Source organism: Condylura cristata, unplaced genomic scaffold (genome assembly GCF_000260355.1).
Source record: "Condylura cristata isolate star-nosed mole 26May11 unplaced genomic scaffold, ConCri1.0 scaffold00006, whole genome shotgun sequence".
NCBI lineage: Eukaryota > Metazoa > Chordata > Mammalia > Eulipotyphla > Talpidae > Condylura > Condylura cristata.
The window spans coordinates 27,387,618-27,403,233 of record NW_004567107.1 but is presented as its reverse complement, the minus strand read 5'-3'; positions in this window follow the sequence as shown (position 1 = coordinate 27,403,233).

The window sequence follows — 15,616 nt, the reverse complement described above, 5'->3', positions numbered from 1 at the left end:
ATAGATAGATAGATAGATAGATAGATAGATAGATAGATAGATAGATAGATAGATAGATAGATAGATAGATAGATAGATAGAGATGAGTAGATAGATAACTACATATAGATATAGGTGACAAAGATATGTAGAGTGAGATATAGAAATAGACGATGGAAACACAGCTCTGGGTATAGTATACCCTCTTGGTTCTGTTTCTCTGGAAACCCTGACTAATAAAGTAATAAAGAGCTGAAAAACTTGTTACACATGTGCCATATTTTCTCAGGACCATTGAACCACTCAAAGGAAGGAACATATGTAGAATGTCCCCTATACTCTAAACCTAGGGGGGAAAAATATGAGTTAGTGACTTAAAAACATGCTGCTTTATTGATTTTATGGATTGCTCTATTCCTTTTGATACAGAAATTAGAAAATAGCATAAATTCATGGTGACATGCCACATCCAATTTGATACTCCAGTAAGTCTGGTGCACCTTAAATCAGGTTCTTACTCTCAACAAGTTCTGAGTTCTGAATATTCAAGACCCTGCCTAAAGCTGGCCACCCTACCTTCATGACCTGGTTATTCCAAACTCACAATCTAAATCAAGGTTAATTTAAAATATCATACTTCTATTTTTGAAGTCACTTAATATTTTCTTATTATGTAATAAAATCTCTTAAACTTCAAATCCTAGATATATGGGGATTCCCTATAAAATCCTAGTCATATGGTCACTCTTTTCCATGGATGTGGGAGTCATATGTGCTGATTTCCATGTATTTCCCCAGGTAGTTTGTTTCATAGAATATTTCCCAGTAGAATTATAATATTTTCCCTCTGAATAGTAGTCCTATTCTAGGACTACTCAATGCCCCAACAGGTAACAAACTTATTTCCACAACTACATGTTAAGAAGTTACACTAAATACTTAAAAGGTGTACCTGTGTGCACACACATGTGTGCGCACATGTAAACAGGACAAGGCCACTGAAGCCACCAGATATTCACCTTGGCAAAAAAAAAAAAAATGGCCCATTCAGAATCCACTGGAAACTATGGTATTGTCAGTCTTTTGTTTCTTTCAGTTTGTGTGTCAGGCAATATTTCTAGGAGTTTAAGCTAAGTAGTGAAGGAGATAGCTAAGTATCCACCTTAATGAATTTATATTCCAGTAAAGATGAGAAACAGCAAATAAATAAATAAATGTAATTATTTCAGATAGTGTCAAGTATTAGGACAAAAATAAAGCAGTATGATCTGAAAGAAATCATGAAGAATTGGGGGATGGGTTTTCACCAATGGTCAATTTTGAACTATAAGTGTTACTTCCCCCAACTGAAAATATCGCATGTGTGGGTGCTTAGTTATTTTTCCTTTCACTCCCAGGTCAAAAGACTTTATTCAATTCAGAGTAAAGTATATAGAAGAACATCACTAAAAATAATCTGTTTTCTCTTTTAGCCCCCTACACTTTCTTTACTCTCCCTGGGAGAGACCCTTTCTCTTCCTAGGAAGGTCTCTCTGATGCCCCATTCTGCATGATTTTGAATTATAGAATTTATCCTACATTTTGAAATACCCATTGCACCCATGATCAGCTCTTCTACACATGAGCAGTAAGTTTAAAGTTGACAGCCAGACTGAAAAACACAGCTGTAATAAGCTGAACTCCTGTGGGGTGTATACATGTGTTTGTGTGTCTTGTCCCAATACAGTCATAGATGTGGTACCTTTGCTAAGCACTCCTGAAGTTATAAATACTGTCTTTTGGCAAGACTGTGCACACAGGCTATCTAGAACACTAGTGCCCTCTCATGGACAAGTTGTGAAGCATCTTCCAAGGACATGCACACCCTACTTCTCTTCAGATAGAGCTGGCACAACGCAACAGCCTCAGTCACTGCCCTCTTTCTCCACACGTCAGGAAGATCACAATGGGCTGGCAGAAGCAACTGGCTCAGCCAATTCTTTCATTGGTCCCTCGGAGAAAAGAAATTACCCCTGCAAATGACCAGGTGTCTCACTCCTGAAATTACCATCTTTATGTATCAGTTTTAAAGTTCCCATTCCAAGCAAATATGTATCTCCCTAAGACAATTCACTTTCTTAAATAACAAGTCATTGGTGAAGTTTTATGAAGTAAGTAAATATTTATGAACAAAGTACCCTTCCTTTGACCTTAGACAAAAGAAGACCTTCTTTGGGTCACCGAGCAATTCAGGACTGAGGATGGTTCAGGAAGACATGATATATCCTAAAGATGAACTTGATTTACTAGACTTATGTATATGATCTTTGTCAATGTTCACACAAACAAGAAAATACAGGAACTATTATAATCTGATCATATTTTTCATGTGAGGAAATCACTCACGACACCACAGAATCCAGCATATGGTGAGCTTTAAAGGAAATAGCCCCTCTTTTATTTTGCTATTGCACTAACCCCAGTAGACACCCTCAGAAGAGATCTACACTAAAGGGGTCACTTTCTTTTAGTAATTAATGATAGCAAGGGAGAAAATGCAGGTTGGCAAAAGTAAGTAAAAGGAAAATATAACCAAATTGTGCCATTTCTCAAGTATGAGATCAATCCGAATGTTTGTCCAATTCCTATTTTTAATGCCACAATTTAAGAAAATTTAGGTTTTTAATCAACAAGGGGCGTTTACACCCGGAACTACAGTGTCTTCTTGTAAGTGAAAGTTCAGCGTTTTCTCAATAAGCATGTTTGCTAAAGACATTACTCACTTTGATCAAAATTTAGGCTCTCTCCTAACCCCATCATGAATCAGGTGACCATCTCATCAATACAAAAACTAGTGCTTTTTTATACAATCTTGAAAATGTAGTTAATGGAAGTCAGTGTGTCCTTATATAATCAAGAGTCTGGAGTTGCTAGAAGATCAGAGGCCCAGTTACACTATGTACAATGATATTGTTAACACGATTATTATCCTTTGCTATTGGAAACTGCTGAGAGGAGCCTTTAATGGATTTTTGCAGGACCAGGAATACTTGACCTTAGAAAACGATAAGACAGTTGCTGGAGTTTTTCTCCCCATTCAGTTTGGAAGGTATGTTCTTTGAGAATTCAGTTAACTATTTATTCTCATAGATCTGCTGGTTACTTGGCAGGAGGACTTTGCTTGGAAGCGTCCCAGTAGCAATTGGAAAAGCCAATTTAGGATGGAAAAATATAGTAGGAATTCTACCTTATGGATAATTTATAGGCATATAACTGAGATTACCCAAGCATATTTTCCTTGGGAATCTTATTTTGAATGACAACAAATTCCTCAGAAAAATCCCTACAGGACCCCTGATAATAATTTTGTGGAGGTAAATTACTAGTAATTAGAGGAGTTAAGTACATTCCCCAAGGAACAGAGTTGGCAGGTAATAGCACCCGAATACAGGCTCCCAAGCCAGCCCAGTTTTAGAGCTCGTCATTACCCCATGCTCTCTCTCCCAGATAGACCACCAAGACTCTGACAGAGTCTCATGGTGTAACCAATTACTGTTTGCTGATTACAGTCATTTGGTCTAGTTTGCTCGAGTGGCCTGGGGTAACCAGTTTGAGCAAGGGCCAAACTCCATCTCCTGATGTACAGCACCACCCCAGTTGGAGAGGAAATGCCAGGTCAGTACAGTGGTCTGAATCTACCCCTGAGGTCCTGAGGGAGGGTGCTGTTGGGAAGGGACAAAGCTGAGTGAGTGACCACTTTGTAAGCCTTTATAAATCAATGTTCCATGTGGACCCTATTTTTTCATCAGAGCTGCTGAGAAAGGCAACTACCCTTCTAGGCAGTGAGTCCTCCCCTGCCCCCCAACACTGGGGAACCTCTGGCTCCCTTGCTACAATACTACGTGGCACCGCTGGTCGATAACTGAGTCTGCTGCCTCTCCCACTGTCTGCCGGTGTCTCCCATTCTCAACCCTGTCGGACTAGCTTTTTTCTTTTTCTGCACCCAAAGACCCTTTGTTGGCATTTGTGGTGGCAGGTGGCCAGACTCCGAACCAGTCAGAGACCAATGTATTATTTGTTCTTCAAAAGTTTCATAGGACCATTTCACTACAAGTCAGAACTTTATTCAAAAAGTCACTGTGACAAGCTGGGGTCCTATCTACTTTGTCTCCCTTGTCACAGAGCGCTCATCCCCATGAGAGTCTATCGCACTGCAGCCAATGGGTTTGCTTCCCTCTGTGAGAGAAAACACTCCAGAGACGTGAAGACAGCCCCAGAGATGTGCACCTTCTCTGGGCACTGGGAATACATTGGAGAACAAGATCGATAAAATCTCTTCCCCCTCAGGAGTTTACTCCATCTGTCGATATGCCTTTAGGCCTTCAAATTGTAGACTGCAAAGGACACAATTGTCAGTTTAATTTTTTTTTTTTCAGTGAATACCAGGTCAAATCTATATTACATATAACAACTCGATTTCTTATCTAAAGTGGGAAAAGTTCTCAGTGTACAGACCTTCCTAAGATAAAGAGAGCCTACTGAAGTTCTATGAAATGAGGACCTATGTGCAAATTTGGCCTTTTCCCCTATTGCTTACATGCCTAATCTCTCCTTTTTCCTTTACTTTATGGTTGTCCACCCCTTGCCCATCCCTCGTTGGGTTAGTGAGTAAAAAGAATGTGGAATTAATTCTGCTAAAGGCTCTGAGTTACAGTTCTGGAGAAAGTGGCTGTGGGAAACCAGGACCTCCATGATCTGTTTTATTTACTGCCAGCAAGACTCTGGTTAACTGAGACTTGATTTTGGCATTTCCTCTTGTTTCACAAAAGGGAAATAAGGAAGTGTACATTCAAACATGTATTTACTGTCTCAAGAGAAAGCTCCTTATCGCCCCCACAGCTGCCTGTCAAGCCCCAGAAGGTTACAGGGTCAATGATTATCATCTCTCAATTCAGACACTTTGACATCTAGGACTATGCTGACCTTGAAGATTGAACCGAGTCATTCCTAACAGATGTTAAATTGACTGCTCAGTTCTGACCTCTCCTAAGGTCTGGCTTTTGTCTTTATCACTTTATTAAGATGGTGATAACCTCCCTAAAGTCATAAAAATGTTCTGATAAGCTCTATCAATCCAGGATTTGAAACTGAACAGCAAACCAAAGTGTATTATAGTAAACTTTTAACCCACTCCCTAAGACAAAGGTCCACCAAGACAGAGAGAAGAATTCATGTTTTTTTTGTCTCATAAGTAACTATTCTCTCATTTGTTTTGACTTTAATTCTTGGAAAGAAACACAAACTACTGTCTGCTTTGCATTTTTTCTGCCACTCTGGCAAGAAGAAGCACCATTTGTCAGGAAATTATTGAAACACCTTCCCTTAGAAAATTTGGTACAATGAATAAGTTGGATGTCACCAAGACTTCAAAAATGGTGATGTTCATTGTTACCATGAAACAAGTCCTACAGATTTCAACCCAGCATTAGAAACAATAGCCAACTCTGTGCAACTGAAGACATAGAAGTCCCAGGATAGAAAACCACTTCTTAATGATGTGCAGAGGTGGAAAGAGCATGAGTTGGAAGTTAGGCACAACTGGACTCAAATATGGTTTCAAGACTTACCAGTAAGGTATTACTGGGGAAATTTCTGAAGAGATAAGTATGAATTTTTTCACAGCTATGATGTGGATAATACCCACCAACAGTGGTCATAGAATTAAAAAGATAAACTTTTTCTTTGTTAGCATACTATTGAAGATACCCAGTGATCCCCAGACTTTCATGTTCTGAAAAAAGGTCCTGCCTTTTGCCACATAAAAGTAAAGCAAACTCTTCGTGTGTACGGCCTTTAATAGAATTAGTGTGCAGATTAAGGGAAGAGAAGTAGGGGTATTCACATTTCAATAAACACTCAAAATGACCCATCTCCTGAAGGGCACGTGCCCAGCCAAACAATGCTGGCCAAAGCAGAGTCACTGAGGCTTGAAAGCTTACCATGAGTCTAAAGGACCTTCTTGTAGGAAGCTATAGAAAAGGGGCTCTTAAGCAGGTCCCAGAAAGCTGGAACAAAAGAAACCACATCAAAATAATGTGTGCTATTGTCAGCCTCACCATGTGTCTCTCATCTACAAGTCTCTTCCAAGAGTCTCTACATGTCTCTTCCACACACCTCCTTCCTTATTTCCTTCCCAGCAACACCAGGGTACAAGTCAAGGGTACAATAAAGGAGTCCTTTCCTTCCTGAGCCCTCCTGTCTTCTGTGTTACATATCTTCCTTGGTTGCTCAGCTTAGCCCCCTATTGCCCAGTAACTAGTCCAAAGTGGCTGTATATAAGTAGAGGCAGGGAGCATAATACCTCCCTAACCTTCAAACATACAGATTCCCAATGAACAATGAGACCCAGAGTTCTTATTCTCAAGCTATTTTGTTAAACAGGCTCTCAACTCTAACCAATAAATAAGTTAATTACTAATGGCACATTTTCTATTGTTTTAGACACTTTCTAATCTAAAGCAGGGACACCAATGACCAAATGCTTTCAGGTTAGCTGACACAGGTTTTAAGGTAGGGGAAATAAGAAGCATTAATTACTAAACTATTAAAATACAATAGAAGGGCTAAAGGAGCAGAGAAACTAGGGTCAGGAATTTGGCTGCGGTGGTAGGGAATAAGGTTTGTCTATGGTATGTAAGGAAGGTTCTAGAAGAAGTAATCCTTGAGCTAGACCTCCAGAAGCTTTTCCTCTGCCAACCCCTGCATTTTTCCCCACAGTGGTGCCAGAATTTTCTTGCAGGAAGAACACTCCTAAAAAGAAAGACAAATCAACCTCACATTCAGAAGTAACTAAGTAAAACTTCCCCTCTCCTTTCTTATATGTTGATGACCGAAATTCTTTTAACTTAAGTGGAACACCTTTCATCCCATAATTATAGTGAAAAATCTCAAGCTTTAGAAGCCTATTTGAGACAAGTTGCTGATGAAAGCTAGTTTCAGTCAAATGAAAATCAATCAGTCAATGCTGGTTATCAGATCTCTCTGTGTCTTGAGAGAGGAAGGAAAGAGGTGAAGAGAGCAAGACCTTGATTGACTGAAAGGACAGAAAGGGTCACAATCAGAAGGAAAACTATGGAAAAGTAGTTTTTCTTACACTGGAATTTGCTCCAGGGAATCCAGTTTATAGGTCAGAGTGGACAACAGAAAATGGCTGAGCTCTGAAATTTGGCTAGGGACATATAAGGGTTTTTTTTTTTTAAGTTTGTTTTATTTTTGTTTGGCCAAACTCCTGCAAATACCATCAATTTTTTAGCGATGATTTATGAGCTACTTTTCCTTTGGTAGTACTTATTTTTCATAGGCCTGGTTCAGTTCTTACAGAAAATTTTTTTAAAGAGTACCCAGCAGATTGGTAACTTTGGTATTGGATGGGAGATTCTTATCTTCATCGGCTGCTTCAACTCTCTTTGCAGCATATTCCTCTGTAGTTAATCCAGAACTCTCAGTCCATCAGCAAGACAGATACTCAGATATTCCATTGGTTACTCAGTCAGTTTGCTAGTAAGTCAATCAGATAGTCAATCAAATACTCAGGCTTATACTTTAGACCACACTGTAATTCAAAGAGTGTCTATATTTTAACTGTTTTCTTTCTGAGTATTTCATTAAAATTTGGGAATATTGGGCCCTCCCCAGTGGCACAGTGGGTTAAAGTGCAGTACTAAGAAGTGAAAGCCACTTCGACGTGAGTTCAATCCCTGGTTCCAGAGGTGATCCACATGACGCGGCATACCTCTCCTGACCTGCCTGCTGCTCCCCTCAGCAGTGTACTTCATCAGTCGGCCTGTTCTGCTCCCCACTCTGTCTCTGGTAAATCCTCTCACTGCCATGGCACCTCTAGCCTGTACCCCAGTTCTGTATGCATAAATAAATGAATCTTAAAAAAAAAATGGGGGAATATTTTCAGTATAAAATTTAGGTTCAGGTCCCAAATCAAAAGATTAGTTTCCTGTGACATGAAGTTAATCTCCAGTCAGTTGCAGGCCAGATTTCAAGATTCTCCAACTATTTTTTTACAGTCCTTAGGTCTTGAGACAATTACAGTTCAATGAAAAACACATTGATTTTGTCATCTTAAGACTTAGTGCTGGGACCACTGTGAGTCACATAATAGGAGTTTAGGTCAGCCAAATAGTAGCTGTTATAAAAGAAAATTCTTAGAACTTCAATAGATCAGCACAACAGAAATTTTCTTCTTCCTGGGTTGGTAGGTCAGAGGGGAGAGCTGACAGAGGTTTTGCCATCTACCAACCAGGCTTTTTTCCTAGGCATTGAGGACAGCAGATGTCATGAGAAGTTTTTAAAGGTCAGGCCTGGAAGTAGTTCACGTACTTCTGCCACATTCCACTGATCAGGACTCGGTCACATGTTCATATCCAACCACAAGAGAGCCTGGAAAACTAGTCTCTGTAGACCCAGGAGCAATGGGAAGCAGTTTGGCATCTGGGTAGCCTCTGTCACAGGCTGCCATTGACCGAGACATGTGACCGTGGTTGCATCTTTAGTTCTAAGGATGTTTGCCACGTGCATAGTAGCTCAAAGGGGTTTTGTTGTTGTTTTGTTTTTTAAAGGATTTGATGAATAAGGACTTTAGAAGTAATTGCACACATTACTTTACTCAGATGAATGCTCAGCAAGGATGGTTGAAAAGCTTCTTAAAGACCACAATAAACACATATAATAGAAGTGGGGTCATTTGAATGATAAGGTGGTCCTCTTTTTGCCTTGCAGAATTGCTTTCACTACAGTATAACACCTGGAGGAGAGAGTGTGAGGTGGTGGACATCTAAGTCAACTGAGATGGAAAAAGGCACAAAATGATGTAAAAATAAACTATTATAAATAAACACAGCAAGAGACACTATTTAAAAAAAAGGATTTTTTTCCCCAACATCCTTACCAATTATTTTGTTGCTGTTGTCATTCTATAGTCCTTAACTTAATTTCAGGAGAAAAAGGGGTGAACTTTTGCCCCCTCAGGAAGTTCCCTTTATTATGTGTCCTCCCCATCTTTCCTCAACTTCTTTCATTCCCTCTCAATCAAAATACTAGGAAAAACACCCCCTGCTAATAGCTATTTTGCAATCAGGTTTAAATGGGTCAAAACTCCAATCCTTAGTAAAACAAGAGACTATTTGTTGGGCTTCTATGTGGGAATGTACAAATGCTTGCATAAATGCTGGTTTTCATATGCTAATGTGTCATAGGGACACATTCCTAGGGGCTAATAGTCTCACTTTGCTGGAGGTTCCCTTGGGTTGCAGGGGCCTGTGGAGCCCATGCTCCTCACTTTTGCAGACAACTGATGCAGAAAGCTGGCAGCTGACAGGCCATATTGGTACACATGCAGCTTTTGTATGATATTTTAACTCTGTTTTCTTTCTGAGTATTTCATTAAAATTTGGGAATATTGGGCTCTCCCCAGTGGCACAGTGGGTTAAAGTGCAGTACTAAGAAGCTAAAGGAACTTTGGCGAAAGTTCAATCCCCAGCCGGCCAGGAGGTAATCCCTATGGCGCAGCAGGCCTCTCCTGACCCGCCCGCTGCTCCCCTCAGCAGTGTACTTCGTAAATCTGCCTATTCTGCTCCCCACTCTGTCTCTGGTGAGTCCTCTCACTGTCCCTGCACCTCTGGCCTGTACCCCAGCTCTGTATGCATAAATAAATATTTTTTAAAATATATGGAGGGTTCACAAATTTCTGGATCTAATATCTCTTATATGAATGCTAACCAGCCATGATCTGAATCCCCCCAAAACAAGGGAGTTTGTGCTTTGCCCTCAACCAAGAATGAAGGCCCTACCCCCACCTTAGAAGGCACTGTAATGATAACAGATGCACAAGACCCACATGGTCTCAACTGACCTTAGTTCCCCATAGCAAGGGGACACTTAGAAGAAGCAGATTCTGGGCATATTGAGAAAGCCTGGCTAGCCCTCTAGGGGAGATTGACCCCCAACATGTGCAATTAACTTCATTTCTGGTCAGAATAAGAGACTGTTCTTGAGTGCTTGGCTCCCCCAAAACATGAGATATTAGAATAACAAGTAGTCTGGCTCCTTTTGTTTGTTGACAATACCATAGAGATCTCAATGCATCTGATAGTAGATTCTCCCTGACCCCAACAAAACTAAATAATGTAGCAATTTTGGATCTGAGCCTCCAGTCTCAGCATCTGACTACAGCTAGCTACAGTAGACTGGCTTCTCACTTTCTTCCACATCCTGGGTGAGTAGCTGTGGTTAAAAAAAAACAAAATGCATCCATATAAATTCAGATATCTAATTGACTGTATTAAATGATTCATGAGTTGGGCAGCAAGCAGAAAGTCTGGGCAAGGAACTGTACAAAATGGACAGTTCAGGTAGTCAAAAAGAGGGTGGGACAAAGGAATTAGTAAAATGAAAGATGACTTTAGGCAACACCGTCTGCTGTGAAGGGAAATGGGAGGCAGGGAGTGCCCTAGTGTGCAGATCAGCTTACTAATGCTGACCTAGATACCCCAAACTGACCCATCAGAATGCCACTTTTGAAAAAGACTAAAACTGAAATTTGGTTAGGTATCAAGTTTCACTGGGAAAAAACATGAATGTCTCCATTTTTTGGAATTGTTTTTTCTTTTCTTTAACATTGAGAAGAAAGTTTTTTTAAAAATCTAAGACATCGGGCCCTCCCTGGTGGCGCAGCGGGTTCGAGCATGGCGCTGAGAGTCTAAGGCCACTTCCGCATGGGTTCGATCCCCACCTGCCCCGGAGGTGACCACGTGGCTTGGCAGACCTCTCCTGGCCTGCCCGCTGCTCCCCTCAGCAGTGTACTTTGTCGATCTGCCTGTTCTGCTCCCCACTCTGTCTCTGGTGGGGCCTCTCGCTGCTGCCCCTGGGCCTCTGGCCTGTACCCCATCTCTGTATGTACAAATAAATAAAATCTTTAAAAAAAATAAAAATAAAAAATCTAAGACATCTATTTTTGGTATTTGGGTTGATTCTACATTTTTCCTATTGTAAATAGGGCAGCTATAAACATAAGGGTACAGTTGCCCTTTTGAATTATGGTTTTTGTGTCCTTTAGGTAAATACCTAGGAGTGGAATTGCTGTATCATGTGGAAGCTCCATTTTTAGCAGCTTGACAAACCTCCACACAGCTTTCCATAGCGGTTGCACCAGTTTGCATTCCCACCAGCAGTGCAGGAGAGTTCCTTTTTCTCCATACCCTTGTCAACATTTATTGTTGCTGGTTTTTTTTTAATATGTGCCATTTTCACTGGTGTATATACATAATGAAATATGACTCAGCAATCAAAAAAGTTATACTCATGCCATTTGCAGCAACATGGATGGAACTGTAAAAGATCATGCTTAGTGAAATAAGCCAGAAAAAAAAAAAGAAATATACTGAATGGTTTCACTTATAGCAGGAGTGTAAAGTATTAGGGGAAAAAAGAACATATATATAGTACTTTCTATGGAGGGAGAGAGGGGAACAATATCAAAACTGAGGTAGGAAGAGCACATTGGACTATGGTGATGACACATGGGTGAAGTGGTGGTGGGAAGTCTACGAGGATAACAACTGAGATGAAAAGATGTACAAAATGAATAATAATGTAAAAGATGTATTTATAAAATAAAATAAAATAAAAAATTCTAAGAAAGAGGGGGTGGTAAATGAGAGAATATTCAGTACTTGCAGTCTTAGAAAAATAAGACCCTGGATAGAAGTTTGGAAAAGTACACCCAAAAATCTAAATGGGGCCCAGGAATATCCCTGACCAGTATTTCTATTCTGTCTACAAGGCTCTTTCTTCACTGAGAGTTGTTCTCTGTTTTGAGATTTTTCAAGCCTCTTTGCACCTCCCCTCTCTGCACCTACCTCTTCCTTTCTCCATTAATAATGTGTCCCGGCATGAGGAGGTGGTCAACTCTGTTCCCACTAACACAAAAGTGAAGTATGGACTGAGAATTACTATTTAATAAGACTTGTCACTGAGGTGAGCATCAGGAATAACAGGCTTGTGCTTATTCCTTGCAAGGAATTCACTGATGCCCTACTTATGCCCATTAAATAAAAAATAATTTATGACTCTACCTATTTGGCATGCATGTGTACACATATATGTTCACACATATGGTGTGTGAAAAGAAAAAATCAAATTGCTGTAAATATTCTCATACTCACTGTCCTTACAAGAGACCAAAACCTTATGAGATAATCATTAGTGAAAATTATTTCCCTCATTCTTCAAGTGAGAAAATCAAAGCTCAGAGGAATTAGGTTTAGGTGGAATGGACTAAGGTCACCAACTTGTTACTACATATTCAAACCGGAGCCTCCAAGTCCCCTACATGTCATGTACTACAAGTCAGCATCCCGTAGTACATGTCAGCATTCCATGTTAGATTAGAGGATTCACAAAGGATACTGCTTGCTACTTTATTTTCCTACACCAGGGAGTATGCTAAAATCTGGGACAAAGTCAGACACTCCAATACTTGTTATTAACCTCTGAGCTAGTATATTTGTATAGAAAATGCATAAAACTGTTAAAAAAATAAATTACCTTTAATTTAATTAATCAGCCGTAGTTACTGTTAATAGTGTATACCTTCCATAAACACACTCACTCATGAAGTTTAATACTCTTGGTATCAAGATTATGAGGAAAAGACAATTATAAGTCAGCATCACTCAAGAACAGCAAAAATCTCTAAACAGAAATGTTATCAAACTGAATCTAATAATTTACAAATAAAATCAAACACTGACTTGATTTATCCCAGAAATTTAGATTTGATTTGACATTATACAATTTAGTATTGTGTGGCTCCATGTTAAAAGATTTTTAAAGGGGCCCTCCCTGGTGGCGCAGCGGGTTAAAGCACAGCTCTGAGAAGCTAAAGCCACTTCCGCATGAGTTCGATTCCCGCCTGCCCCGGAGGTGACCACATGGAGCGGCAGACCTCTCCTGACCCGCCCGCTGCTCCCCTCAGCAGTGTACTTCGTCGATCTGCCTGTTCTGCTCCCCATTCTGTCTCTGGTGAAGCCTCTCACTGCCCCTGAGACTCTGGCCTGTACCCCAGTTCTGTATGTACAAATAAATAAATCTTTAAAAAAAAAAAAAGATTTTTAAAGAAGGAGAAAGTATGGCCTCAATACACACAGAAAAATCATTTAAAAATTAATATTCACCCATGTGAGAAACAGTAAAGTAGGGTGACAGAGAAACGTTCATAATCTGGTACAGTCTATCAGAAATATACACAACAGTGATATATTAAAATCATTCATTTTTCAATCAAAAACTAAGACAAGAATGACTATTTCTCTTTAATATTTCTTGGAGGTTCTAGCCAGCACAGCAGGCAAAGAGAGAAAAATACAAGCATCTACTAATGGAAAGGAACCAACAAAACTGTCACTATTTTCATGTAATTGTCTATACAGAAAACGCAAAATAAGCTACAGAGAAACACTTTAGAATTAACCAGAGACTTTAGCAAGGTTTCTGAATGTGCATTCTACATATAAATGATAATAGCATTTCTAGATATCAACAACATGCCATTAAAATATCTAATTTTAAAAATTAGAATAACAGGCACCTCATTAAGGAAGATGCAGAGATAATAAACACACAGGTTCTCCATATCACATGTCATTAGAGAAATGCAAACTGAAACAATTAAAATGATTATAGCGTATAGCATAACATTATACACACTTGTTACTGATAGGATGGTGAAAATCTAAAATACTACAATATCAAATGATGATAAGGATGTGAAACAACAGGAACACTTATCACTACGATGAATGCAAAGTGGTACAACATTTTGGAAGACAAAATATTGTCCCCAGACAATCTAGAAATCATGCTCCTTGGGATTTCCCCAAAGGAGTAGAAAGTAATATCCACACCAAAATATTCACACAGATGTTTATGGCATAACTGCCAAAACTTGGAAGCAAGCAAGACGTTTTTTCAGTAGATCAGTGCCTAGATAAATGATGATACATCCAGACAATGGACTATTACTTAGTACTAAAAAAAAAAAAATCAAGCCATAAAAAGACATGGAGATCTTAAGTGTGTATTACTAGGTGAAAGAATCATTCTAATTACATGACATTGTGAAAAGATGAACTGTGGAGACAGTGAAAAAATTAGTGGGTGCCAGGGGTTGGAGGAGAGGAGAAATGAACAGGGAAGTACAGAGGACTTAGAAGAGAGTGAGACAATCCTACACAATACTACAATGGTGGGAATGTCTTCTTACGGTTGTCTAAATCCACACAATGAGTAAAATAAAACTGTGACAAACTCTAATGTAAACCATGGATATTGGATGGTAATAATGTGCCGATCCAGATTACTGGGTTGTATCAAAGGTACCACCCTAGTGGGGAAGTTGATCATGGGGACATCTCAGTATGCAGGGCTTAAGGAAAATCTGTACCTTCTCATTTTTACTTGAACGTACAACTACTCTAAAAATGTTTACCTTTTCAAAAATTAGGATAGCCACAACTATGGATTGCCTTGAAAACTTTCTACATAAGATTTTCCTATAGAATTTTAATGTCCTGAGAGAAAGAAAGCAGTATATGATAGAAAGTAAAAGTGGTTCCTCGCCTGCTGACATCACAGGAGTAACTATTTCTGTGTACAGAATAGCTGTTTTTGTTTTTACTTTATTTTGTTATATTTGAAAGACTATTGAGAAATGGAAAGTACACTGTACCTTGAACCAAAGTTCTGCCTTGAAATAGCCTTAAGATTTTGAAAATTTAGCAAGTTTGATAGAAGGTGGGCAAACAGTCACTTAAAAGAAAGCTGCAGGTTTCTGAGTAGTAGTAGGTATTCCTTTTCTGGAAATCAGCTCAAATGGGCCATCTATCCATGCAAAAGTCAAGCAGAGACCAAATGACTCTACAGAATTGAAAGCTCTACAATTTTGCAGATGGTGTCATTCTCTTGAGGAGTGAGCAAGCGCTCTCTCTCTTTCTCTCTCTCTCTCTCGCTCTCTCTCTCACTCATATGCTGCCATGCTTCACTCTTGTCTCTCAACAGTTAGGTGTTTGAACTGACACTCATAGAAAATCAGAAGCTTGAGAATAAGAGTACAGGAAAGACAAGAAGGGCCTCGGGCGAGTTCTACAGAGAGAATCTGGGGTGGGTTTGGTAGAACTCAACCTAGACAGTCAAATGATCTACCTATAGGTTCATTTAGTCTAAATCCAGAAAATACTTAAAATGAGAGCCATGCTTTCTTTGTCTTATAGAGGGAAAGTTGCAGTAGAGTAACTTCCCACCCATCCTACTTGCTTTTGTTTTTCTTTTCTAGAATGTGGCATTATTTTTTTCTAATATGATTATGCTCGGCAGGCCACACCTTTGTGACTTTGAGTTTGGATGTTCCCACCAGGACATGGATAGTTTTAAGTCATCAGTGGTCCCAGAAAAAGAAAAGACCAATAGAGGAATTAAGACTTACATTAGAAGGCAGGGGAAACATCAACATTAGATTGCAGAGGGAAAAAAAATATCTCTAGGTTTTTATTTCCTCATTCATGGAATCTGAAGACATATATCTGGAATCTTC